The sequence below is a fragment of the Carettochelys insculpta genome, chromosome 13 (assembly GCF_033958435.1).
Source record: "Carettochelys insculpta isolate YL-2023 chromosome 13, ASM3395843v1, whole genome shotgun sequence".
NCBI classification, from domain to species: domain Eukaryota; kingdom Metazoa; phylum Chordata; order Testudines; family Carettochelyidae; genus Carettochelys; species Carettochelys insculpta.
In genome coordinates, this window is record NC_134149.1 from 4,930,597 (window position 1) to 4,958,223 (window position 27,627).

Below are 27,627 nucleotides of genomic sequence, written 5' to 3' on the forward strand. Positions count from 1 at the left end.
ATGCCAGTAATATTACACTCAAGCCAGCACTCAAGAAACCAAAGCATTACTCACTTTCCTTAGGCGAGGAGCAGCGCACAGCTAACATCTGTTTCTTTCTCTCAGCCCAATGAACGTCAATGAAATGGTTCTGGTCTGGCTATGGTCTGAAGAAGTGGGTCTGTCCCACGAAAGCTCACCTAATAAACCATTTTGCTAGTCTTTAAAGTGCTACTTGACTGCTTTTAGTTTTGTCAATGAAATGGGTGTGCATTAAGTTTGGCATGGGGCTGAGCAGGTCTGGGGTTCTGCATTGGAAAGATGCCATTACTAGAGTTGTGCAGAACCCAAGCAAGAATGTTCTACAAGTATGATGTTGCAATTTTAAACAGTCTGTCTTTAACAATATTCTATTCACCTCCTTACTGTATTGGCTTTGGATGATATTTATCCCTGCACAGGGCCGATGTCTACATTGCCATGGAAGATCAACCAGCTCCGGGTCGATCTTTTGCGTTGTTTCTTTTCATGCATGTGCAAAACAGCATTTTCTGGGGTCTAAGTCAACCCCGGAACTCCTTGTAAGCATAGAGGATTAAGGAAGGTTAACAGGAGAAACACTCCCGTCAACCTTCTTCTGTATAGATAGCCATTGACGTCGACTGCTGGTAAGTTGGTGTTAGCTGCACAATTGGCATAGCCCTAGTTTCACTCAAAATAGAGTGTAACTAACGCACTGAACCCGTGGTAACCCTCTGTAGAGAATTTCCCCTTTTCCACAAATATTCTAGCACATGACTGCTGACAGGACCATTTGTCAAAAACACAGAATTTCGAGCAAATGTTGGAGAATATTAATGGAAGTGAATTTTTGGTTCTTAAAATTATTTGCATCAGACATTGGAGCGTAAGCATGTGCCTACATGCAGGTTGCACTAATTCAACTAAAGAGGTGATTTTTTTTTTTAGTTTCATGCTGATCTTGTTATGGATTAAACCAGGGTTCTTTTATCTGGCTTCAGTTGGATAACAGTTGGTTGAAGCTGAAATTAAATACATCTCTTTAAACTGAAATATGCATATCCATATGAGGGTTGCACCAATTTAACTAAGCTGGTGAAAAGATAGACCACATTGAGGAATCCTCCAAGGGAAAGAAAATGTGCAAGCTACGTGTCCAGCTGAAACAGCTTGCATTTTATATTTTCAGCACTGCATACGCTCAACACACATCTTACAAATCAGCTGGAGATCAAGAATTATGGCCAGGAACTTAATTATCAGTAACAAGTTTGAGACTACATGGATCTGCTTCTGGCAAGTGACAAACAGGGAAAAGTGGTAACATTACTCTAATAAATTATTTGTTATTAATTATGCACCTGGCTCTCACATTTGTTATTTTGGATTCTCTACAGTCTTTTATTATTATCTGACCAAAAATGTTCTTTTTGTTGCTCTTTTTAGGTGAAGACACTAACGTGAATTTCTTTCATTAATAATTGTTAGTGAATGTTTCATACCCAGCAGCTTGTCCTGACAAACTCAAGTCCTGATTACTGAGTGAAGCTCTAAGAGAGAATCAACACCTTGTTCATTTCAATAAATGACCTTACTGCAATGCACCAATCACAAGGGTGAAAATTAGTGGAGTTCTGAAATCGGTGGCTCTAAAAATTTCAGGTAATGAAATTTACAAAGATCAGTGTGATGAGGCAGGGTCACTGTGATCTTCTTAGTAATAGAGTGTTTTGACATGTATAATCCTACAGAAGTACCTGAAGTGGAATCTTAAACTCTTGCGAAACACAGGACAGGGAAAGATGGTTCTTGAATTCTCATCCATCTTCTGTATTATCTCAGGGAGGTGAACTTAACTGTTATTACTACATATTCGTAGTGGAGGAAATAATGAGGTGATGATATGACCCTATTGTATTCCCCAGTATGCTTCCCCCCACCTCTCACTGGGGCTCCCGTGGCTGGGGCTCCAGCCAATGCTGCTGGGGCGGCCCGCGGGGGATCTGGCTCTGTGCTGCCACAGAGCTACTAGAGCCTCCAGCTCCTGGCCCCACTCTGCCATAGGGGCTCTGGCTCCCAGCCTGCACTGCCGCGGAGCTGGCAGGGGCTCTGGCTCCCAGCCCCACGCTGCCACTGGGTTGGCAGAGCCTCTGGCAGCCCCATGGCTGAGAGCCAGCTGGGACATGGAGTCCCACCAGCAGCTGCAGCTGTAGGATCCTTTGCTGGCAGGCAGACTGTTGTGGAAGTGCTGGTACTCCATACCGATGCGTACCACCACAAAATAGCCCTGGTATTCCCTAATGCCATATAAAAGCAATTTCCCTCAAACTGTTGATTACTATTGCCTGTCTCTCCTGCTCTGATTACATGGCTGCACAGATGAATAGAAATATTCTGACTGTACTACTGTGATTAGTTTGGTTTTGTTTCTCTAGTTCCAGAAGGCCTGATTTAGTGGTCCAGCTTGAACTCTAAGAAGGCTATATTTTGTTTGCGGAACAAAACAGTGTGGGCTGTCTTACATCTGCAGAGTAAAGCCAAATTCTAGTTTACAATCTAGATAAAAATCCAGCTTCAGAAAACAAACAAGCAGTGAAACTCCATGTGGTTTAGGCTAGTCCCGTGAAAACAGAGACTTTACTGTGAGCTTGGTAGTAAGCCAATTTGACTCATTAATCTAAAGAAATAAATCATCTGAATACAGATAAGAATGTTTCCCCCAAGCGAATAGAGGCTGTGAAAGGGTATGTCCTTCTCAAACATTGAGTGGGAGACTCCAGTTTCATGTTTGCAATTGGTGCTTCTTTTGGGGCTTGCAAACTGCAAGGAGAGGAGTAGCTGAGTTTTATCAACCATCTATTGAAAGGCTCTATGCTTTGCACAGTTCATACAGCCAGGATAAAAGTCAGAGTAGTCTGTTTTCCCACCCACTCACTTTCATAAAGAGTGAACGGCGCCACTACTGAACCGGTCTTGAGTAAGGTGAAGGATTTATCTTTCATGAGTGAGTAACAAACTGTTTTTCCACCAGCAGTACTTCGCAATAGTACAACATAGTTCTTCTGAAGCAGTAATCTTGAATACAAGAGGTACTAAAATTACAAATAGCTACATAGAGAATACAATAGTCTGCATTTTAGAACTTGAAAATTGCAAAGTCAAGCAGTCAAAAGTTAGAAAAACACCTGGCTTAAGGTTGCTTGTGAAACTGATATGCCATTTCCTTGGACATATGTATGATGTTACCATCTTTAATTACATGATCACAAATTCTGGGCAGTCTTAACTATCGACATTGCTACCTGTGCCACATATTTTGTGTGTGTGTGCATGTGTGTATATAGATAGACACACACAGATACACACAGACATTTAAATATATTGGTAAACTTGGTAACAGTGGATGCTTGACATTAGCTATTTAAAGAGGATACTGCTAGCCAGGTTAAAAGTAATACACTTGTCCTGTACCCATGCTACTATGTAATTGATTATTACAGTGGTAAACTTAAAAATCAAATTCACTTTTTATCCATCTGTATTGTTTGTCTCTCTTTTTTGTTTTGAATTTTTTTGCCATTTCAGCCAATTTGGATGATTAAAACAACCGAGGGTTTGTCTATATGGGAACGCTATACTGGCAAAGGCTAGGTATGAATTTCTATTGGCATAACTTTTCCATGTGGCCCCTCTTGTTTCAGTATACGCATTACTTTTTTATTTCAGATGATCTTATATGACTCAGGAAGGGGTTTCAGATAAATCCAAAAAAGCAGTGTTTGTCCCAGAAGAGTGCCCACCTGGGGGTTATACTGCTATAGCTGGTAACAGGGTCCTGTGTGGAGCATACCCACTCAGTATCAATTTCTTGTTCTCCTGCACTAGAATGAGTGTGACCATTCCTAGTGCTGCCGGGGTATGTTTAAATACAAACAAAAACTATTTGCATTGACTTCTTTTTTTATTTTTATTTATAAAAAGCTCATAAAAATAATTTCCATCCTTATAAGGGTTTGGTATTAAAGGATGTATAAACATGTGGCCCTGAACTCTTTGGCTGCCTGTAATAAATATACCGGTGTGACAGTCTATCCCCACTGAAGTCAATAGAAAAACAATTCACATCAGTAAGGAGAGGATCTCACCCTAGACATGTTCCCTGCCATTATTTCCCAGCTGTACCTTTTCATCTAGCTTCAGATAGCATGCTTGCTTATGTCATAATAGTGTGGTTAGGGCCAGAGCACTCAACACAATAGAAGCCCTGGTTAATGAGAGTTACACACAAACCTGCTTGCTAGCCACTGCTTGGAAGACATTTCATCTGGGAGAACTGCAATGTGAAATAATAACTTTGTTGTCTATTCGGGTGGATTTTATTGCCAAACTTATGATAGTTGATGTTTTCTTAAAGCCCCAACTCTTGGTGCCAGGTGGTTATAAGCAGAGTTCCTGTAAGCTAAGAGCTTGGGTGGCCGCCCAGGAGAGATTCAGGTGCTGCCAGCTGAATAGCAGAGTGTGCACAGAGGCTGACAGCCAGCAGCATGTTTCTATGATGGTGTGCATCTGCACATGTCATGGTGCACACAACAAAATTCTTTCTACCCATGGATGGAAAAAATTCAAGGGAACCCCAGTTATGAGGATCTCAGCTCTCATTAAAAAAAATAAAAAGTAAGTTTCCATCCCTCATAGATGAAGAGAAAAGTTTGAAAATGCGAACTCTAAAGGCACAGAAAGCGTACCCTGCAGCTTTTGTTGTAACAGTGGAGCTGTAAGTTGAAAACAAGCATGCTCCTCTTTAATGTTGGCTATTAGAACTGCAGCATGGTGTGATGCTGTGTAATGACCTGCCTACACAGACAGCTCTGGGCATTCTGCCAGCAATTAATCAGACATTCATTTTCAGCTGCAAAAGTTTCAGTTGCTTTGCTTAATAGCTTTCCTGGCCTTCTGTCACTCATCCATTCCCAAAGGGTCCTGTGCACTTCAGTGCCTTGCAAAAGCAAACACCTTGGCTCCTGAGCACGTTCAAATATGTATCAGTGTAAATGATCCCAAAGGACGGATTTCCAATTAACTGAAACATTTTGTTTTATTTTCCAAATAATAAATCTCCTTTTCATGAAGAAGGGGACCATATTTTCAAAAGAAAACAAACAGGGCTGTTTGGGGGTAAGCTTTTTTTTAAAAAAAAACCACACACATTATTTGTGCAAGAAACAAAAGGACACTTTTACATGGGATCTGGGGTCATGCCTGTTAGCTTCTGAGGCCTGGTCTACACTAGGAGATTAAGTTGAATTAAAGGGTCTAAGTTCAATTTTATAAACTATGCATCTACACCCCAGAGCTCAACAGGTCGATTTTAAGGGACTTTAAGTTCAACTCCTCTAATGCTGACCTCCCCCCAAAGTAACTTGAGAAGTTGAATTTGCAAACTTGAACTATACAAGTGGAGATGGCAGCATTAGTAAAATTGATTTTATTAGCCTTCAAACTATCCCACAATGCCCTTCGAGGAGTCCTTTCCAGTCATCACTCAATCCCCACTGCTCTCCAGGTGAGCCGGAAGTAGGTGACAGGAAGTGGTGGTGATCATCATGGGAATTCTGATTAAATTTCCTTTCCTCTTTGGCCAGCGTGGTGAGCAGACGTGCGAATCACATCTCTGCAGCACACCTTGTAGTCATGAGTTCCCAGGATTGCAAAAGGGCCCCAGCATGGAGCCGTCAGGAGATCTTGGTCCTCATTTCAGTGTGAGGGGAAGAAGCTATCTTCCAACAGCTCAAAGCCAGCAAAAGGAATGCTGATATTTATACAAAAATTGTGTGAGGCATGATTGAGAAAGGGTACAGCAGGGACAGTCAGCAGTGCCTCATGAAGATCAAGGAACTGAGGCAGAGCTACCATAAATGCAAGACAGACAACAGACAGTCTGGGGCATCTCCCCAGAAATGCCAATACTATGAGGAGCTTTATGCTATTCTGGGGACAGATGCCACCTCTTTCCCCAAAAGTCACATAGACTCCTGTGTTCCTGGGGAGGATGCTGAAGGAAGTCCTGATGAGGAAGGTGTGGATGACAGCGGGGTCCATTCCACAGTAGAATTAGACCCTAAAAGCTGTTTATTGAACTGAAGCCAGTAGATCCCATCCCCTTAACTCAGGAGGCAGCTTCAGAGGCCAACCCAAATGAAATTTAATGTTGATAAGTGTAAGGTAATGCACAATGGAAAAAATAACCCCAACACTACTTACAATATGATGGGGGCTAATTTAGCTATAACTAATCAGGAAAGAGATCTTGGAGTTATCCTGGATAATTCCTTGAAAACATCCACACAGTGTGCAGAGGCTGTCAAAAAAGCAAATAGGATGTTAGGTATTATTAAAAAAGGGATAGAAAATAAGACAAGGAGTATCTTACTGCCCCTATATAAATCTATGGTACGCCCACATCTTGAATACTGTGTGCAGATGTGGTCTCCTCACCTACAGAAAGATATCCTGGCACTGGAAAAGGTTCAGGAAAGGGCAACTAAAATGATTAGGGACTGGGAACAGGTCCCATACAAGGAGAGGCTAAAAAGATTGGGACTTTTCAGTTTAGAAAAGAGGAGACTGAAGGGGGACATGATAGAGGTATATAAAATTATGACAGGTGTGGAGAGGGTAAATAGGGAGAAGTTATTCACTTGTGCCCATAATACAACAACTAGAGAACACCAAATGAAATTAATGGGTAGCAGGTTTAAAACTAATAAAAGAAAGTTCTCCTTCAGTCAGCGCATAGTTAGCCTGTGGAACTCCTTGCCAGAGGAGACTGTGAAGGCTAGGACTATAAGAGAATTTAAGAAAGAGCTAGATAAATTCATGGAGCTTAGGTCCATAAAAGCCTGTTAGCCAAGGGTAGGAATAGGGTCCCTGGCCTCTGATTGTCAGAGGCTGGAGATGGATGGCAGGAGACAAATTGTTTGATCATTGTGTTTGGTCCACCCCTTCTGGGGCACCCAGTACTGGCCACTGTCGGCAGACAGGCTATTGGGCTGGTTGGACCTTTGGTCTGACCCAGTATGGCCGATCTTATGTTCTTAAGTAACCCGGATGCTGGAGAGGGCACTTCTGGCAAGTAGGTTTTTTTCTACTGATAATAGTATGTTGCAATCATGTTGTGGAGAGTCTATGCCTCTTTTTCTTAGAGCAGCTTGTCAATGTGCCTCGGGATGGAGTGCAGATCCTGTTTGGACAAAGAGCTGAAGCTCTTAAACAGGCACTTGTGGATTTTCCTCATGAGATTTCTGGGGAGACCTGACTTGCTTCCAAAGAAAGACACCTTACCATGTCAAGCCACTGGTAAGTGATCTGGAAGCATGGCCCCACAGAGCATTCTTGCAAATTTTCCATCATGGTAGCAGGATAGAATGAGCAATCTTTCCTTATCCTTTTTGTTAGTGTAATCAGGCTGATGTCTCATTTGGACACCTAGAACACATGGGAAGTTTCATGAGTTACTAATGATTTTTTGCCTGGCACCTACCCAGTGCAGAGCAAAACTCGTGCATCTCTTGGTCAAGCTGCTTTAAAATCCAGGGCAGGTGTGTGATTGCAAACATGGGAGCATGGAAGCCCCCACCCACCCCCACCAGAGACGGCAGGAGCTCAGATCATCCCATGGTTCATGTGCTCACCCCCACTGACTTTTAATGATTTTTGAACTTGTGGAGCAGCCGCTTTAGAATTTAAAATCCAGGCATTGGTTTAAGCATTAGGCTGTCCAGGCAGATCCCCCCAACCCTGGGCAGCATGCGATCACACACGCAGCAGCCCCCCTGCCGCCCCCTTCAGGGTCGACAGGCAGTTGGACCCTCCCCTGGTTCACATGCATGCCCCCACTGACTTTTAATGATTTTTGAACTCCTGGAGCAGCTGCTTTGGAATTTAAAATCCAGGTGCTGCTTGAAGCAGCATAGGCTCAAGTCAACTCCCTATTGCTTCTCAGGACCTCATGCTTTACAAATACCATGTTGCAGCCACCCACCCCCCATGGGCCAGTGTCCCTGGGACATGATGTGCTACCCCTACACACCACTCCACTCCTACCCCCACTCCCCTGGTATTACTTTGAGAAAGGTTTTTTCCCCGTGAACTTAGGATAGCTTACCTTAGGGTTGAGGGTAAACCTTTGCTGTAGAAGAGCTGAAATCATTCTGCTTGGAATCATGCATTCTTCAGTCTTAAGAGTAACCAGAGTGACCTTGCGGTTGCAATGTGTTCTTCCATAGAGACAGGCAGCTATTATTTCTGTCACTATGGTCATTGTTCCAAGTAGAGATAAAAATGTTGCTATTGCTATTGACATAAATATTTCTAAATTTGTTTTATCAGCAAATGACCCTGGACAAAGACAAAGAGGGCCCAGTTCAGCAGATAAGAGGCTGCCTGTGACGTGGACAAAAAAGAAGACCTGGAATGAATTGTTGGAGAATTATATTCATGCAGTTACAAAGGAGAAAAGTGAGCTTTGTGATAGAAAAAGATGATGGACTCTCAAGAACCAATGCATGAATCAGTCACGTCCTTTATGGGCAAGCAGACAGAATTAATTAATCTAGCAATAGAGAAATCACAATCAGTGACCTCCTTTATGGGCAAGCAGACAGAAGTAATTTCTTCGCTGATAGAGAAATCACAATCAGCAAACTCTGCAATACTTGAGGCTGTCCTTGATAAAGAGTCAGCAAACTGTGCACCCCCTCTCCCACAAATGCCCCATTACATGATCCCCTATCCATACACATTACCTTCCCCTTTTAAATGCATAGCATCCCCAGGCCACTCCAGGCACCACCGATACATGGCACACTTACAGCATTCATTCTCCTCCCCGGACAGCGCACTGCATCCCCTGACTACTCCAGGCACCATCACTTGAGAGCTCCCTCAGCCCAGTCCCCTGATCCTGGTTCTGTATCCCCCATCCCGCTTATGCCCTTCCCTTCCATACCTCATCCCTGCACACATTCAGCATCCTACTCTATTTGGGGACCCAGAACAAGGTGGGGAAGGCCATAGACAGCCCTGGTTCATACCACACAAAATCAACACTCACCAAGAGGCTAGCATTTGACTAACTATGACCTAATAATCCTTTATTCCCCTGGTACACCCTACTCTTCTATTAGTGTCCCCTAAATAAAAACATTCCTTATTGTGAAAATAGTTTTGTTTACTGGTTGACGTGCTTTGGGGTTGAGTGGGTGGTGACAGTTGTCTCGTGGTTGATGGAGGGTTTCACTGAGGGCTATTAAACAGCATGGTTGGGGCAGGGTGGCATTTAACGTCCTTTACGCTCATTCACAAACATGGCATCTCTGATTTTCAGTGTCTTTCTGGTTTTTTTTTGTTTTTCCTTGGGTCAGCTGCTAATAAATTCTTACCAGGATCTCTGCCTCAGCACCCCGTGCAGGCATGAAATTTTCTCCCGCACTCTGCCTAGCAAATGTTATGAGGAATTCAGCAGGCCTCAATGACAAGGGTAGTGTTTTCTACATTGAGGTCTAAGCAGGTCAGAAGGCATCTAAAACTGGCTTTTAAACAGCCAAAGATGCATTCTACCACCATTCTGTATCTGCTCAGCCTGTAGCTAAAGAGATCCTTACTGTAGTACAGGGCACCTATGTAGGGCTTCATGACCCAAGGGAACAAGTGGTAAGCAGGATCACCCAAAGTCACTATGGGCATTTCTATGCCCTCAATGTTAACTTTCTGATCTGGGAAGAAAGTACCACTCTGGAACCTTCTAAATAGACCAGAATTCCTAAAGTTTCACATGTAATGCACCCTTCCCAACCACCCCATGTTGATGTTGGTGAAATGACCTTTGTGATCCACTAACACCTGCAACATCATAGAAAAGTAGCCCTTGCAGTTAATGTACTCTGAGGCCTCATGGTCTGGTGCCAGGATGAGGATATGTGTTCCATCTAAGGCTCCACCGCAGTTAGGGAACCCCATGGCAGCAAATCTGTCCACTATCTTCTGCACATTTCCCAGAGTCACTGTCTTCCTCAGGAGAAGCATGTGCATTGCCTTGGCTACCTGTATGATGACAGCCCCCACCGTAGATTTGCCCACTCCAAATAGATTGCCCACTGACTAATAGCTGTCTGTCATTGCAAAATTCCAAAGAGCAATTGCCATGTGGTTTTCGACTGTCAAAGCAGGTCTTATTCTGGTATTACTGCGCATCAGGGTGGGAGACAGCAGTTCACAAAGTTCCTTGAAAGTGACCTTACACATGCAGAAGTTTTGCAGCCACTGCTGGTCATCCCATGACTGCGAAACGCTGTGATACCACCAGTCTGTGCTGGTTTCGAGGCTCCACAACCTATGCCATGCTGTACAGTGACTGCAGTGCTGCCAGAGATGCCGTGATTCTTCTCTCCAGAGATTAATGTCTATCAATGGCTGCGGAAACAATAAGCTCATTCTGCATGGGCATTATGTTCACAATATACTGCATCACCATGTGGGAACTGAGCACAAAATACTGCAGCAAACTTTCAGGTGTATCAAGATCCATGTTAGTGTCTGTAATGGCAGCTGACAGTCAAGATGAAAATGCCATTTTTTTCCATCCGGAAGAGGAGGTGAAGAAAATGCAATGCTACCACAGTCAGATTCAGGAAACCATGTGGGGACACATTAAACCAAATTTCTGAGCTGCTCAGGACACTCACCCTCAGCTTTATAAAATCTAGTGTTAAAAATTTCACTTTAACAAATTCAACTTTATTCCCCAGTGTAGACAAAGCAAGTCCACAGTCATGTGTGCAAATTTTTCAAAGGGGAAGAGGCCGGCTGGCCAGCCTTGTGATTAACTTACTGCTCTGGGATTCAGGAAATTTCAGTCCTATCCCTGTCATAGACATGGGTTCTTGTGGGTAGGACATTTAGACCAAGGTTTTCAAAAGGTGATTTTTGGATGCCAGCTTGCAGTACCTGAGACAGTTGTGATTTGCAAAAGTCTGAGCACCCATTCTTTCCAAAGAGGACCACCAAAATTAAGGTAGACAATCTTAAAATCTTAGCCACCTCTTTTTACCTCAGTTCCCCAAATGTAAAATAGAGACAATGATACATTTTTTTTCTTCTGCTGTTTAGATTGTAAATTGTTGAAGGCAGAGACAGTCTCTCAGGCTTGGTTTACATTGGGGAGTTAAGTTGATTTGCAGATATGCAATTTAGTTATGGCAACTGTGTAACTAGAACTGACTTATCTGCAATCATCTAACCTGGCTGTCCACACAAAGGGAATTCAATGGGAGAGTTTCTCCCATCGACCTCCCTTACTCTTCGTGATATCAAGATGGACAGGGAGGGAGGAAGTGGGGGTCAACTGCTGAGGAGCCTTAGGCACACAAGATCAAACTCCGAAAGATTGACCTTGACCATGTCAATCTTCCTGGTAGTGTAGACATACCCTCAGTATTTTTTATACAATGCTCAAAGCAACAGGGCCCCATTCCTCCTAGGCACGTCAGCCATATAAATAAGTAATGTTTCCAGTATACAATGTGTCTGTCTGATCTTATCGTGGAACACTGAACAAGGGTCATTAACGTTCACCACACAAAAGCCCGGCTCTGATAATGCCTGCGCTTGTTACACTTCTCTCTTCATTCCAGACACAGTTCATTGCTTGGAACGCTCATCCCACAGTACGGAGCAAATGTCACCACAACCAAAGCAGGGCCTGGACAGATATTTTGTTCATATACTTCAAAATTTTATTTTGATTGATTAAATGAAAAATTGGAACATTTCAAGTGTCTTGAACACTGGAAAAATGGGAAAGCGTGTGAAAAATGAGGAGTATCCTGGTAAAATTGGGACATACAGCCACTTTGGCCTTCTCTCTATGTAAATTCTATGTAAATTTGACATCAGTTGAACTAAAGCTTTTTTTTTTTTTTTTTTTTAAATCAGTTTAGTTATACTGCTTCTAATCTGTGTGTGACCACTACTAAAATCGATTTAAACCTGGCTGCTATGGACTTAGTTTAATTTGGCTATTATCACAAACTATTTTATTACTTCCTTTCTCTGTTTCTGCCTCTCTTTCATGCATACATACCCTTCTAAGTAATGCTGGACATGATTCAGTCACATTACAAGCATTTTCGAGCTATAAAAACTGTTTCTTTATTAGTATTATGGAATGTTGTCTCTTCAGAAAAGTATGAATGTAGTCAACACAGCCTTGTACTGCTTGAAGAGGCTGCCAGTAATGGCACACAGTTTGCTACAATTTTACTTGCCAGAGTTGACATGCCTTTCATTTGCATCAGTGCAAATATCCACTGTATGTCCATAAAACAGACCTAATTTGGGGAAAACTCTCCACCCTGCAAATAGGTAGGTCTCAGAGCTTCAGTTGTGGCATTCAGCAGAAGGAATCACTCTGGTTTCTCCTGTGGCTGCGTCTTCTTATCAGACATTTAGTTGATGACTTTGCCTGGAGCCATCTAGAAGCAGTAACTCAGCTACACAGATCAGCCAATCAAGGTAGGCTGGCAAAGCCATTTTTTTTACCAGTTTCTGTTGAAGCTTACCTATCCCTTTAGCATTTGAACTCTCTCCCACATGCAACCCTTCTGCCGGAAGGAGTCGGCAGCAACCAGGGCCAGGTTTAACATCTAGGGGTTCCTTTTCATCCATCTCACATAGAACCATCTCAAGCACCCACTTAGTAACCTGGGAAATTCACATACCCCTAGGCACCTCAGAGTGGCAATGCTTCCCCACTCACAAGCCTGGAGTCTGACTGTAGAATAGAAACTTTTAATGAAAGAGGCAGAAAAGTCACATGGCAGATACTTGGGAAAATACCACACCCAGAGTTCATAATCAACTCTCAAGCAACTGTCCCAGCTCAAATGGATTGAGCAGTGTTCTTTGCCTCTCAGGCTCACCAGTCAAATACTGTAAACAGCCAATCCACACACCCAAACTTCCTCCATATGCTCCTTCAAATGCCCCACTTACAACTCTGTCCAGTCTGTGAAGGCCCAGACACATCACCCTGATGCATTTCCTCATTGAACTTGTGACGATGCCACCTTTGTGCTGGTCGGGCATTCCGCTTGCCCCTGCCAGCTGCCCTACCGGCCACCTGCCAGACGCACCTGAAGAGTAGTGGAGAGCTGGTAATAGAGGTGGTCCGCCTTGTGTGTGGATGAGTCTGCTCTTTTGGTAAAAACAACAAGAAGTCCTGTGGCACATTATAGACTAACAGATATTTTGGAGCATAAGCTTTTGTGGACAAAGACCCACTTCGTCAGATGCATTGCATCCTTGACCTCTGAGGATAGAACAGAAGAAATGGGCTTAAATTGCAGCAAGGGAGGTTTAGTATGGACATTAGGAAAAACTTCCTAATTGTCAGGGTGATTAAACATTGGAATAAATTGCCTAGGGAGGTTGTAGAACATGGGTGTCCAACCTTTTGTCTTGCCTGGGACGCATTGAGTGAAGAGGAATTGTCTTGGGCCGCATATAAAATATATAATATAGTTAATGTATATAAATCACATAATAATGTTAAAAGTTTACGATCTTGTGGGGCCGCATTACTAGCTGGGTTGGACACGCCTGTTGTAGAATCTCCATCCCTGGAGATATTAAAGAGCAGGTGTGATAGACACCTATTAGAGACATCGAGACAGTGTTTGGTCCTGCTGTAAGGGCAGGGGACTGGACTCAATGACCTCTTGAGGTCCCTTCCAGTTCTAGTGTTGTATGATTCTTGGAGTCTATGATTCTAGGGGTAACTGGGGTGAAATCACAGCCCCAGTGAAATCAATGGGAGTTTTGCAATTGTCTTCAGCAAGGCCAGGATTTCACCCTTGGTGGTTTATGCAGAAGACTGAATTATATCAAGATGTCTGTTATTTCTCTACCAAATAAGGTTAGGAGAGTCCTTTGCAAAGAGACATTCTCTCAGAGCTTCCCATGAAAAAGACTGTAACTGCACCGCTGTCTCCAACACCTACTTTTGCTAAGGGCCCTAAGCCATTCAGTTATAGTTTGGAGAGCGCCCTCCATTTTGTGAGAAGATTCTTCAGGGAGGAAGGGCAGTGTGACAGCTGCTGAAGATGGGAGCTGCATGAGATGCCTGTCCCCCAGGCTCTCAGGATTCACAGATGCATATGTGGCTCTACAGCCCACTGTTGTGAGTGCTGAGTGAGGGTGAGGCAGACAGGGAGATGGCAGAGACTCCTACAGTTTGGATCCAATGGCTTGCTGGGCTGGATCTGGCCCATGGGCTATATTTTGACTGTCCCTGAGCTAGAGAATGACTGCACAGAATGAGTTCAAACACAGGTCTTGGGAATTAGCAGAGAAAGCGAAGCTCAGATCCAGAGTGCAACAAAACAAAAGGGTCCCATTTTTGGCTCCTCTGTAGGTATGTGCATAGTCAACCATTTCAGGAGCACAGGAGAGGCATGGACAAGCTCTTGGGCTCTCACCTAATGAAATGGAGGCCCCGTGAGCATCTCCTATGCAACTGTCCTTGCCATTTCTGTAACTTATCTTCCATGCACAAACAAGAGCACTGGTCTCCTAGTTCTACCAATAACTTCTTTCAAGAGCATATTAATTACTACCCATTCTTGCCAGCTTGGGGGCTGTGTGGTAGTCTCCTGAGATTAAAAATCTTCATCCTCATCACAATTTGCACAAGTCAGGGCCATTTCATTTTTGGTCTGAGCTGTCTTGTTTAGAGCTTATTGCTTAACTTGTGACTGTAGATAAACAGAACCCAGAGAGAAGTATTGTTTGCCCTTGTCAGTTGCTAACAGCAGAGCATTTGAGGAAGTGCTGTCAAGCCAGCAGTGCTGCTATGTGTGTGGCCACAGGCACGGTATTTGAAAAACACAGCTCATCCAAAACAGTCAATAATTTACGTGGGACACCTGCTTCCAGACAACTTGCATGGTAATTTTAATCATCCCAATTGCTGGTTGTGGAACACTGTTGTGACAATGTGTGATCTTGCTGACTGTCAGAAAGACGAAAAACTATCCCACAGGTGCAGGGATTACTCTAGATCATTATGGGCTTCCACAGAAAGTAGGTAACTGCTCGTGCCCTTTAACAATTCAGATCAGGGTTGCACTTCTGGCTGGTTTACAGTACAGGTTAGGTTGAGTCTCTTTCCTGGTGTGGTTTCAAGGATCTGTATACCCTTTAGAAATGTATCAAGCAGGTTAGAAGATAATAAACACCATCTGGGTGAGTCAAACATCATCTGGGTGAGTGCAGGGCCTAGATGTTAAGCAATTGAAATGAAAGTCAACGAATAGACTTGGAAAGCAATTCTGCTCAGCAGCAAGTGAGGTGTAGTTGGTCCTTACACTGTGCTTCAAGCCTGTGTTGTGTAGATGCTGCCAATCACAGATCAGGGGTTGTTATTTTTACAGGAAATAATTCAAATCTGCTAAAAAACAATTATGTCACTGAAATATTGTGTCACCTCTTCCAGCACAAGAGCAACCAACACTCGACAAATCATTATAACACCACTTATTGAACACTTCCCTGTTCAAAGAGCTGTACACACAGAACTATGCATGCTTAGCATATGTGATCATGTCTCCCTCTAGTGGCAAAACCCAGCAACTACTGATGCGGAAAGCTGTTCACAGTTCCAGGTGAATCTGAAGATCCAGAGTTCGATTCCTTTCAGTCATTATGGTGTTAGTATGATTGCAGTCACACCTAGTTACACGTGCGTACTTGAAAGTACCATATATGGTTGGTTTGCTTGCTGCTACTCTGTGACTACATTTATATGGCATTCCTCTTGCAAGAGAGGAATGCAAATGAGGTAACCCGACATTGCAGATGAAGTGCTGGTTTACAAATCTCTCACTTCATTTGCATAATCTTGCACAATCGCATTGTCAGGATAGATTTTGGTGGAAAAAAACAGCCGTGCAGACAGTGTTCTGTCAGCAAAAACTCCCTTCTTCAACAGAACCCTTATCTTTCATTTTTTCAGATTTGTAAATCAGTCCTTCGTTTGCAATGTCGGGTTCCCTCATTTGCATTCCCATCTTGCAAGGGGAATGCTGTGTAGACGTAGCTTGTGAGTGGCTTACTTATCCATGATATAAACTTGACTCATTTTTTCTGGTTCAGAAATTTCCAGATCTGAAGAAGTGGGTCTGTCCCACGAAAGCTCATCACTTAATACATAATTTTGTTAGTCTTTAAGGTACTACAGGACTTATTTTTTGTTTTGTGAGGATACAGACTAACATGGCTATGTCTCTGTGACTGTTTCTATAAAGGTAACCCTCCTCTCTTTTCTGTGACATTTTCTCATTTAATTTATGTTCTGTTCCACCCCGCCTTGCCTTTTGATTTTGTGGCAGCTCTATCCAAGCCTCTGACTTATTGTAGAATACATCAGTGGTACTGTCAGGTGTAACTCTTATAGGCTACATCTACACTAGAAGCCTCTGTCTACAGAAGTTACTGTTGGAAGAGATGCCTGGACAAAACTTCCGTCTACAGGTCACGTCTACACATAAAAGCAGATCAATCTTTTGATCTGCTCGGTCAACAAAAAGGCCCCCCAGAGCATCTACGCAGCTTTTTTGTTGACAGTTTCTATTGACAAAATGCATATTGTGTGTAGATGCTCTGCCAGTTTTGTCTACAAAACCCTGTAGTGTAGACATAGCCATAAAGTATCTGAACCATATTTCATATGGCATTTAACACTTTAGTTTATTAGTTAATCTTCCAGGTGTCTCTGAGAAAAATAGCAGATAATCACAAGAGCCATGGGGTCTTACACACTGAGGACTTTCTGAGAACCATGCAATATGATGCAGTCCCTGAAGCTAACTACAGAATACTTTTATCCAGACAACAATCTACTTTTGATTAACATTTGGGATGAATTACTGCTTCCACTGATTGTAGCCTAAATGTGTTCACAGAATTGATCTCTGGGAATTTTACAGAAATCAGAACTGGTCTGAGAAAGCAGGGAGTTAGTTTATTCAACCAAACTCTTAACAATTCATATAGGTGACAGAAACTACATAAATTATTGAGACATGTGGAAAACCTGTATATATCTGTAAAGGATCCTTCAGAACTCCCTTACTTGGGTTTTAACATAAAGCAGTTTGTAAAGCAATTATTGTAACTCAGAACTCACAAACATATGTTATCCTTGTTTATTTCAGTTCAGTTGCCAGCACACTAGCTGTCTTATAGAAAACTCTTGAGTTATAGCCCTGTTCTGCTTTACTGGAACATCCTGTGTTTATGATTTTTTTCAATCCCCTTATCCAGGGGACTCTGAAATAGTGGCCTAAGTCACATTTTTCATTTTTATTTAAGTATTGACAGCAGCTATTGATTCTATGTCAAACTTTATAATGTCGACCATATACATGTGATCTTATGTTCTCCACCAAGTTTAGGCCAGCAGCCTAACTGATGGCACCTGACATGGTTATGGGGAGAGCTTCCCCTGTGTTGCCTTTCTGGTTTCCATATGCACCCCCTAGGAAAAGGCCCAGTCCTGTAGTAGACTCTTACAGTTCTTCCACCTAGGCCAAACACTGGGGTCACTTCCCTATGTACCAACTGCTTACCACCTTGCAGGTCCGAATGGGCTACAGGCACCTGTGTGTCCTCCCTGCAGGAGCCTCTAAACAGTGATGCAGGGACTGATGGCCTTTTTGAGCTAAAGAATTTAGTTCAACAGTTGGAACAAACCACTGGATGAAAAAGGGGTTTTGAATAACAAATATGTACATCCATATTTAGTAGAGTCGTGGAAGTGCAGGCATCACTACTTGCTGGGAGTGACCTTACAGGAAGGACTTAAAACCTATTAGTGCATTACCCTGGATACCATCCACCTCTGTCAGGTTAGACAGACTCTCATAGCCAACAGTGCTGAATGTAGTAGAAAGGTCCAGGAGGATGAGTGGGTGTCTTCACTCTGCCTGTTGGCAGTAGAAAAGCATCCATCGATGCCACTAAAGCAGTTTCAGTTCTCTGTGATGGTCTGAATCTAGGCAGCATTTGGTCTAGAATGTAAGCTTCAGGTAAGTGACTGTGTAGTTGGTCTTTCAATAGCTTCCCTATGAACTTGCTCAGGATTGGAAGGTTTGACCTGGGGCTGGGACTGAAGTATCCCAGAGGCTTCCTCAGTTAGTTGAATGTGTGCATGTTTGAAGCAGGAAGGAAAAATTCCATCTTTGAAATGAGGCATAGGATCTTTTGGTCAGGAATGGCCCCAGTTGTTCATGACTCTTTCCCAAACCAGGAAGTGCATAGGCTGGATTCACAAGTCTGGGAATAAAACTCCTTTAGGATGTGTAGAACTTCTTGATAAATGACTGTACTGAGCTCTGGGAATGCAGGAGAACCTTTTGACTGGCTGATGCAGGTAGACTGGCTCTAGCTTCTCAGAGGTATGTGATCTTTTCAGGGCAGTCAGGTGCTAGCTCATCGCAGTGCTTGGTGCTCAGCTCTGTGCTGGCTGCAGACACTTAAGATTGATGAAGTGGGCTGCTCCTGAACAGCTCCTTTGGGCAGGATTTGGCAGTGTAGTGGAGGCTGATAGGAAGGTGTTCTTGGTCCATAATACAGCCACATAAAGTTCTACATTGAGGAATTCATGACATGCTGGCATTAAAGATAAGTTTGTCAGTTCTGTTTGTCCAGAAATATGAGGGTGGATTCCTGGGTAAATGCTTATTGTCTGCTGTGAGAGTTTGTTTCAGGTCATCATATCCCCTACAGAAGTTGGCTCAGCCATAGTTAATCTCTCAATTAAATCACTTCTTAAATGTAGCTGCTGCCTACAGGCTGTGTCAACATAGCTGAACAAATAATTACATTATGCAGAATACCAGTTTGCTCTAGAACTGTATTTCCCTAATGAATGCAAAGATATTATATGCCTTTCTTTATTAAATGTTTTATTTTGACATATGAATGGCAAAGTTTATACCAGTGTTGTGGCAGTACTATAAACAGATCGGTAAGAATGGGCATGCACATGGCATGGCAATATCCAGGCTAAACTAAACATATTTAATATGTAGTCTGATCCTCTGCGATAACTGCCCTTGCTTTGCTGAGTTTGTGTGATTAACTTAAGGTTATTAAAATGCCTGTTTGCCTGTGAATCAGAGAGTTGTTTAAGAAAGACTTTTACAGTGCTGGTGAGCGCCAGTGGAAATACACACCCTGAGCTGCATCTTGGTAATCCTGCTGAGTGCATTGGCTGTCTGTATCTCACCCAAACAATATTAGCCTGTGTCCAGTAGTGCAAGAACAGAAGGTGTGGAAAGGTGCCAGTTAGCAAGAAAGATGATGCCATCACTCTGCAGGGATGGCAGTTTTAAACTCAAAGCCAGCTATGCTCCATTAGGTCATTCACCAGTAACTAGCTCTAATGTTTTATTCAAGTACAGACCTGCGGAAAGGTAAGTGAGTGCATTGTAACCCTCTCAAATACCCTTATTAACCATATAGCCTCAGAGATCAGCCCTCAGGACCTAGGAACGTTGCTGGTGCAGTGTAATGCACCTTGGGAATTATTTTTATAACTACTTGAGATCTGTTACCTAATAAAAGTCTGTGCTAATACCAGATAGAAAGAGCAGTTTTCAGTTTCTGTATTTACTTGGGATAATTCATGAGCTAACACTTTTCATCTGAGACAGTTACATACTTTTTGTGCCCCTTGGCATGGACTCTGAGAATGCTGCTGGCAGGCATGTATATTTACCTTACCAAGCCTCAGTTGGTGTAACAAAGTTATACTTAGGGAGCATTGTTATTGAATCATTTAGAAAAGGGTACATAAAAAGTTTAACATTTTCTGCATCAAAGGCAAGAGAGGGAATGCACACAGTTAAAGAATCAAGAACCTGCTTCCCCCCAACCCTTCATATACAGTATGCATTCCCCTCAAAGTATGTAACACCCACTGGTGGTAAGGAAGTACACTTCCACTGGAGGCTCGGTATAGTAACAATGAATGTCTGCCAGGGTTCTTTTTCCATCAGCTTGTGCCAGCTCAGCAGGACAAAGACATTCAAATCCCTCCCTCCCAGCTCTTGGATGTTTAAAGCATGGAGGGGCTACCCTTTTTGCAGTCCTGCTTGGAACCCAATATTGGCCACTTCCATGCAGCAGGGAGGAGTGGAACTCCATTGCCTTTTAATTAGCACAGTGAGGGTGGTGATGTGGGCAGCAGGAGCAGAATCTGCTATCTGAATTCATTTTTAAAATAATGGGCAAAAATCAGCCCTGCTGAGATCTACTCAGAGTGGTGCCTGGGGCGAAATTGGCCCAATATGTGCTTTTTTTTTTTTTTTTAATCTTGTCTGTCTTTTTGTCATAGCTTCCTGGAAGTGTACATAGACATTCAACAAAAAGAAAACTGAACAAAATGCCCAGGTCCATAGCAATGGTCCCACTATTTTTTTTTCCATCCATCTGTGGAATAAGTTTTGTTATGTACACCAAGGCATGTGTGGATGTGCACCACCAGTAGAAACACATGCTGCTGGCTGCAGGCACTGTGGGTGCACCGCTAATCAGCTGGGCACCATTTAAATCACAGCTGGGTGGCCCGCCACATGCTCATCTTACTGGGAACACTGGTTAGGTCAGGGTGACCAGACACCTTATTTTGCCAAGAAAAGATATTCAGAGGCAAGTTGTGGCTAGCTGACAGAGCTATTAGTTATAAATGCCTGTAATGAATGGAGCCCCTTTTCCAGGTTGTGAATTATTTGTGCGCTGAGCCTGATTTTTTCCAAATGTCTTAATTCTATGTACGTATTCACCTAATAGTTCAGATGAACATTTTTCAGACTCTGGGTTTTCGCAGACTTTGCTTTGATGATTTGTTTTTTGTGTTGTGTGTATTTTGAAGTCATATGATATTGCTTCTGCTCCCTGATTGGTTGGCTGAAATATTTTAAACAGGAGACTAACAAATAACATGCTGTGGTGTGAATTTTTGTATGAGTAATTATTGGTATTGAAATGTATGAGATTTGCAGGATTCCTAAATATTCACACCAGTACCTAGCAGTTTCTCCATATATTTACAAATAATGAATAATATGATTCCAAAGACCACAGCAAACTGAACTTGGAGGTCAGATTCTGTGCTCTCCCCTGCCCCACTTTGCATCACCAAGCAATAGGCAATAGAATAGACCAAGAAAATTAATTGAAGACATATCACTTGAAGCATTTAAATCTAGACAAGTCTGCGAGATCTTTAAGGTAGCTGTGGCAGATACGACAACTCCATGCAGTATTCTGGGGGACCATTGTATTACATTTATGCATGGTTTATGTGTGATTACACATACATAATGGTTTGGTTACGGTTAGTGATTATGATTCTGCTCTACATACTTTACACAGTCCACCACAGATCCTCCAGGAATTAAAACAGTGGAGGATGATTAAGACAAGTCATGAAGATTATAAACAATTCCAAGTAGGTCCCACCTCTGCCCATGGTTTGCATGTACTGGTTCAAAGGGATTTCTCAAGACCAAGAGACAAAGAAAGAACTTGGAATGTAGAAAGGCTGAATTGGAACAGAGGCAGGGTCTTCCTTTTGATCTAACAGACAAGACTTTCGGTCCCAAGAGGAGTCCAAGACTTGCTGAAGAGGGACATTTGCCTACCAGACTCCCCAGGTGGAAGATGAGCAGTTTCTGGGGTAGTTAGCAGGCATGTAGGAGTTTTTACTGGTTTTGTATTTTCTCTGTGCTGGTTTTACAGAATCATAGAAGACTAGAACAGGAAGGGACTTCAAGAGGTTATTGAGTGCAGTCTCCTGCGCTCACGGCAGGACCAAGCACCATCTAGATCATGCCTGACAGATGTTTATCTAATTTCCTCTTAAATACCTCCAATCATGGAGCTTCCACAACCTCTATAGGCAATTTATTCCAATGCTTAGGCACTCTGACAGTTAGGAAGTTTTTCCTAAAGTCCAACCGAAATCCTCCATTGCTGCAATTTAAGCCCATTGCCTCTTGTATTATCATCAGAGTTAAGGAGAATAATTTTTCTCCCTTCTCCATGTAACACCCTTTTAAGTACTTGAAAGCTGTTATCATATCCCCTATGTCTTCTCTTTTCCACACTAATTTTACAAACCTAATTCTTTCTTCACAGGTCATGTTTTCTAGATCTTTTATAATTTTTGTTTTTCTTCTCCAAACCTTCTCCAATTTCTCCACATCTTTCTTGAAATGTGGTGCCCAGAACTGGACATAATACTGCAGTTGAGGCCTACTCGGTGCAGAGTAGAGCAGAAGAAATATTTCTCTTGTCATGTGCTTGTGACACTCCTGCTAATGCATTCCAGCATAAATAAATAATTAATCCTCAGAATAAGTGTTCTCTAAGGAAGACCCGTGCAGTAATTTGTAACTGCTAGCACAGGATGGTCATTGTTCTCTGAGAAAACAGCCCAGTCACTGGCCCTTACACAGACTGGCTTGCTGGGATATCACAGTGTGTGGCAGGGGATTGTGCAGCCATAACGTCCCCAGTCAAGGGAGAGGGATGAAGGTCTTGGCCCAAGGGAGGTGAAGGCTGGAGTCCTCAGACCTCAAGTTAGTTACCTTTAAACTGAGACAGCAGAGATGTATATTTACTGTTTGTACGGTCCCTAGCAAATTGGAAGTCTGAGCTGGTTGGCTTCTAGGCACTTCTGCAATATAGTTGCTAAAGCCAATGATTTTTTTGTGTTGGTACTTGCCAGTACTAGTATCGGCACCTTGGCAGACCCATCTATAGGACAGGGTGGGGAGATGGGGCTGGGAGCCAGCCAAGTACCAGCACCTCTTTTTTTTTCTTTCAAACAAAACAATTCACTGGCTAAAGAAAATACCAATGAGCAGAGCAAAGAAAAGAAAAATGTTCATTAGGGAAAATCCTTCATTGGCATCCTGGAAGCTATAGAATGAAGTCCTGGATCCATTGAAGTCAATAAAAGCTTTGCCATTGGTGTCAGAGGGGCCAGGATTTCACCCCAACAAGTCATTTCCATTTCTAACGTCTCTGCTTCACATCTGCAGGACCTATTTGATCGATTTCTTTGCAGTGCCAGATCTTTATCATTCTGTGCCTAGAGAATCTTGCTCCCCAGTGTTTTGACAGCTTCCCTGAGAGATGGTCACCGTGGTCTTGCTTGTTCCTACCACTCCGATGTTAAAATGCTGGGGCTTCAGATAAAATGAGAGCCAATTCCAAAGGTTTCATTTCAGGATTGCAAAACCACCCTGCTTTGCCCACATACAGTCCTTGGGCAAAACGTTTTTCCAGTGAGACATAATAGACTTGGACTCTTTCCGCAATATCAAGCCGGCTCGTGCCGCCCTCAACAAAACTTAGGAAAAGAGTCTGGAGCCAACATTGTATCAAACTGCCAACAGAGAGCAGAGAAGTGGGTTAGCAAAACAAAGACAGATGGTAGTGGTTTCATTCTAGCGCTTTTTTATTATTGTGATTGCAATTCATCCACTACAGGCCTCTCTACTGCACTCACTCCAGCTAGAGCTGTCCCAGCTCCCTTTCACCTTCATCCCACACTCATTGCCACCTAGTGACCTAACTAGAAATCACAACCTGTTTATCAAGAGTAGATTATAGATCAGGGATTCTCACGCTGGAGGTTCCCTCAAAACAAAAAGGCAGTCAAGTAGCACTTTAAAGACTAACAAAATAATTTATTAGGTGAGCTTTTGTGGGACAGACCCACTTCTTCAGACCATAGCCATACCAGAACAGAGAACCAAAGGCACAGAGAACCAAATTTAAGGCACAGAGAACCAAAAATAGTAATCAAGGTTGACAAATCAGAAAAAAATTATCAAGGTGAGCAAATCAGAGAGTAGAGAGGCAGAAGGGCGGGGGGCGAGTTAAGAATTAGATTAAGCCAAGTATGCAAAAGAACCCCTATAATCATAGAATCATACAAGAGTAGGACTGGAAGGGACCTCAAGAGGCCATCAAGTCCAGCCCCCTGCCCTCATGGCAGGACCAAGCGCTTTCTAGACCATCCCTGAAAGCCATCTATCTAACCTCTTCTTAAATATCTCCAGTGATGGAGATTCTACCACCTCCCTTGGCAATTCGTTCCAGTGTTTGATCACCCTGACAGTTAGGAACTTTTTCCTAATGTCCAACCTGAACCTCCCCTGCTGCAATTTAAGTCCATTGCCTTTTGTTCTATCCTCAGAGGCAAGGAAGAACAAGTTCCCTCCCTCTGCCTTATGACACCCTTTTAGATACCTGAAAACTGCTATCATGTCCCCCCTCAATCTTCTCTTTTCCAAACTAAACAAGCCCAATTCTTTCAGCCTTTCTTCATAGGTCATGTTCTCTAGACCTTTGATCATTCTCGTTGCTCTCCTCTGGACCCTCTCCAATTTCTCCACATCCTTCCTGAACTGCAGTGCCCAGAACTGGACACAATACTCCAGCTGGGGCCTAACCAGCGCAGAGTAGAGCGGGAGAATGACTTCTCATGTTTTGTTCACAACACACCTGTTAATGCATCCTAGAATCATGTTTGCTTTTTTTGCAACAGCATTACACTGTTGACTCATATGTAGCTTGTGGTCCACTATAACCCCTAGATCCCTTTCTCCTGTACTCATTCCTAGGCAGTCCTTTCCCATTCTGTATGTGTGACACTGATTGTTCCTTCCTAAGTGGAGCACTTTGCATTTGTCCTTATTAAACTTCATTCTGTTTACCTCAGCCCATTTCTCCAGTTTATCCAGATCCTTTTGAATTATGACGCTATCCTCCAAAGAAGTTGCAGCCCCTCCCAGCTTGGTATCATCTGCAAACTTAATAAGTGTACTTTCTATGTCAATATCTAAATTGTTAATGAAGATATTGAACAGAACTGGTCCTAAAACAGACACCTGCGGAACCCCACTAGTTATACTTTTCCAGCAGGATTGACAACCATTAATAACTACTCTCTGGGTACGGTTATCCAGCCAGTTGTTCACCCACCTTAAAGTAGCCCCATGTAAGTTGTATTTGAGTAGTTTATTGATAAGTATATTATGTGAGACCGTGTCAAATGCTTTACTGAAGTCTAGGTATATCACATCCACCACTTCTCCCTTATCCACAAGACTTGTTATTCTATCAAAGAAAGCTATTAGATTGGCTTGACATGATCTGTTTTTAACAAAACCATGCTGGCTGTTCCCTATCACCTTACCACCTTCCAATGGTAATGACCCAGAAAATTCCCATCCCGGTTCAAACCACGTGTTAATGTGTCAAATTTGAATATAGAAGAGAGTTCAGCAGCCTCTCTTTCAAGACTGTTATGAAAATTCCTCTTCAGTAAGACACAAACTTTTAAGTCATTAACAGAATGGCCCACTCTATTAAAATGCTGGCTGACAGGTTTGTGGATCAGGAGTGTTTTTATGTCTGTTTTGTGCCCATTAACTCTTTGTCTAAGAGAGTTTGAAGTCTGTCCAATGTACAAAGCATCTGGGCATTGTTGGCACGTGATGGCATATATGATGTTAGTTGAGGACCATTAGAATGTGCCCGTGATTCTGTGAATAAACTGGTTAGGTCCAGTGATGGTATCTCCAGAATAGATAAGTGGACAAAGTTGGCAATGGGCTTTGTTGCAAGGAAAAGTTCCGGGACTGGTGTTCCTGCTGTATAGACTGTGGTTGTGGGTGAGAATCCTCATAAGGTTGGGAGGTTGCCCAGGCCTGTTACCTAGGGCCTTCTGGAGTGTGGCCTCCTAATCAAGGATAGGTTGTAGGTCTTTAATAATGTGTTGCAGTGGTTTGAGCTGGGGGCTGTAGGTAATGATCAGTGGTGTTCTGTTCCTGGCTTTTTGGGCCTATCTTGGAGTAGCTGGTCTCTGGGTATTTGTCTGGCCCCATCAATTTGCTTTTTTTATTTCTGCTGGTGGGTAATTCAGGTTTATGAATATTTGGTAAAGATCTTGTAGTTTTTGGTCTCTGTCAGTAGGATCAGAGCAAATATGATTGTAACTAAGGGCTTGACTGTAAAGAATGAATCTAGTTGTGTGTGCCCGATGGAAGTTAAAAGTGTGTAGGTAAGTATAGCAATCAGTGCATTTCCAATAGCATGTGGTACCGATCAGGCCATCCATGATTTGTACTGTAGTGTCCAGGAAATGTATCTCTCGCATGGAGTAATCCAGGCATAAGTTGATGGTGGGGTGCAGATTGTTAAAGTCTCTGTGGAATTCTTCTAGAGTCTCTATACCATGGGTCCAAATCATAAAGATGTCATCAATGTATCTTAAGTAGAAGAGGGGTAGTAGGGGACGAGAGCAGAGGAATCGTTGTTCCAGGTCAGCCATAAATATATGAGCATATTGTGGGGCCATGCGGGTACCCATAGCAGTTTCACTAATCTGGAGGTATAAATTGTCCCCAGATCGGAAATAATTGTGGGTGAGAACGGCTCCCTGTAAGATGAGCGCTTGAGTGGATTCCCAAGGAGAGATTCAGCTGTCACCCAACTAATCAGCAGAGTGCCTAAAGCTCATAAAGCCAGCAGCATGTGTCTCTATGGATGGTGCACATCTGCACATTCCTTGGTTCACATAACAAAATTTATTCTGCCCATGGATGGAAACAATTAGAGTGAACCATGGTCAGGGCCCCATTTTAATGGGGTCACCAAGGTTAGTTTTCAATTTGCTGGGGTCCAGGGCCTAAGCCTACTGCCCAGGGCCTAAGTCTACTGCCCAGGGCTTGGGCAGAAGCCAAAGCCTGAGCCCTACTGCTAGGGCTAAAGTTACATGCCCCCCACCCACCTAAGCCAGAAGTCTTTGGGCTTCATCTTCCCCTGCCCAGGCCAGCAAAGCAGGGGCTTTGCTCACCACTCCTGGGATCATGTGGTTATAAGGGGATCATGCAATGAACTCTGAGAATCCATAAAAAGGCAGGGATAGGGGTGTAGGGAAATACATTCCTGATTTGTGCCTTTTGTCAATTGGCCATTTAAGTGTCTGCTGTAGGCTCGATTTAAATCTATTGCATCTCCTTGGTGGGCGTCTTACTTTCAATTTCTCACTTTTATGGCTGAGAAGTGCTTTGATCCAATGTCATTTCTTAAATAAGTTGTACAGACATGATGGCTGCCTGATTTTACAAGTGCAGCTTGCACCAAGTGGGATGCTTTCTATCATGACTCAAAGCTTTCAGTCCCAGCGCAGCCAGAAGTGGGGAAGGAGCCAGTGGCAGGCGGGGGGTCGGAGGCAGTTTATTTCAAGCTCCAAAAATTGGTGGGTGGTGGGGCTTTCCCCATAACACCATACCCTGTTCCTTTCCTGAGAGAGAGACATTCACTTTTATGGTGTTCTAATGTGGACCCTAACCCATCTTTGTTTATTAATTTGGAAGTGCCCCCAAGACCCTCGGTCTACCACGGTGGGCCAGTGCTTCGATCAAGAAGCAAATAAGAGCAACAATTGGCTTATAGCATTTTGTGTCTCTTTTCCATGTTTTGTTT

At 43.0% G+C, this 27,627-nt stretch overlaps 2 long non-coding RNA genes across 3 annotated transcripts; one reads left to right on the forward strand and one right to left on the reverse strand.

The window, feature by feature from the left end:
* The first annotated feature begins 1,523 nt into the window (after window positions 1-1,523).
* LOC142020145 (uncharacterized) lies at window positions 1,524-9,145 on the forward strand. 2 transcript variants are annotated; one of them, XR_012647291.1, is made up of 4 exons: window positions 1,524-1,662; window positions 3,586-3,651; window positions 7,203-7,356; window positions 8,389-9,145. It is a non-coding gene; the product is annotated as an uncharacterized LOC142020145 (long non-coding RNA). The 2 variants fall into 2 exon arrangements; XR_012647292.1 differs by having other exon boundaries at window positions 7,208-7,356.
* Window positions 3,015-8,311, reverse strand: LOC142020144 (uncharacterized). The gene is made up of 3 exons (XR_012647290.1): window positions 8,165-8,311; window positions 7,342-7,485; window positions 3,015-6,358 (listed from the first exon to the last, which is right to left on the reverse strand). It is a non-coding gene; the product is annotated as an uncharacterized LOC142020144 (long non-coding RNA).
* Window positions 9,146-27,627: the final 18,482 nt, after the last annotated feature.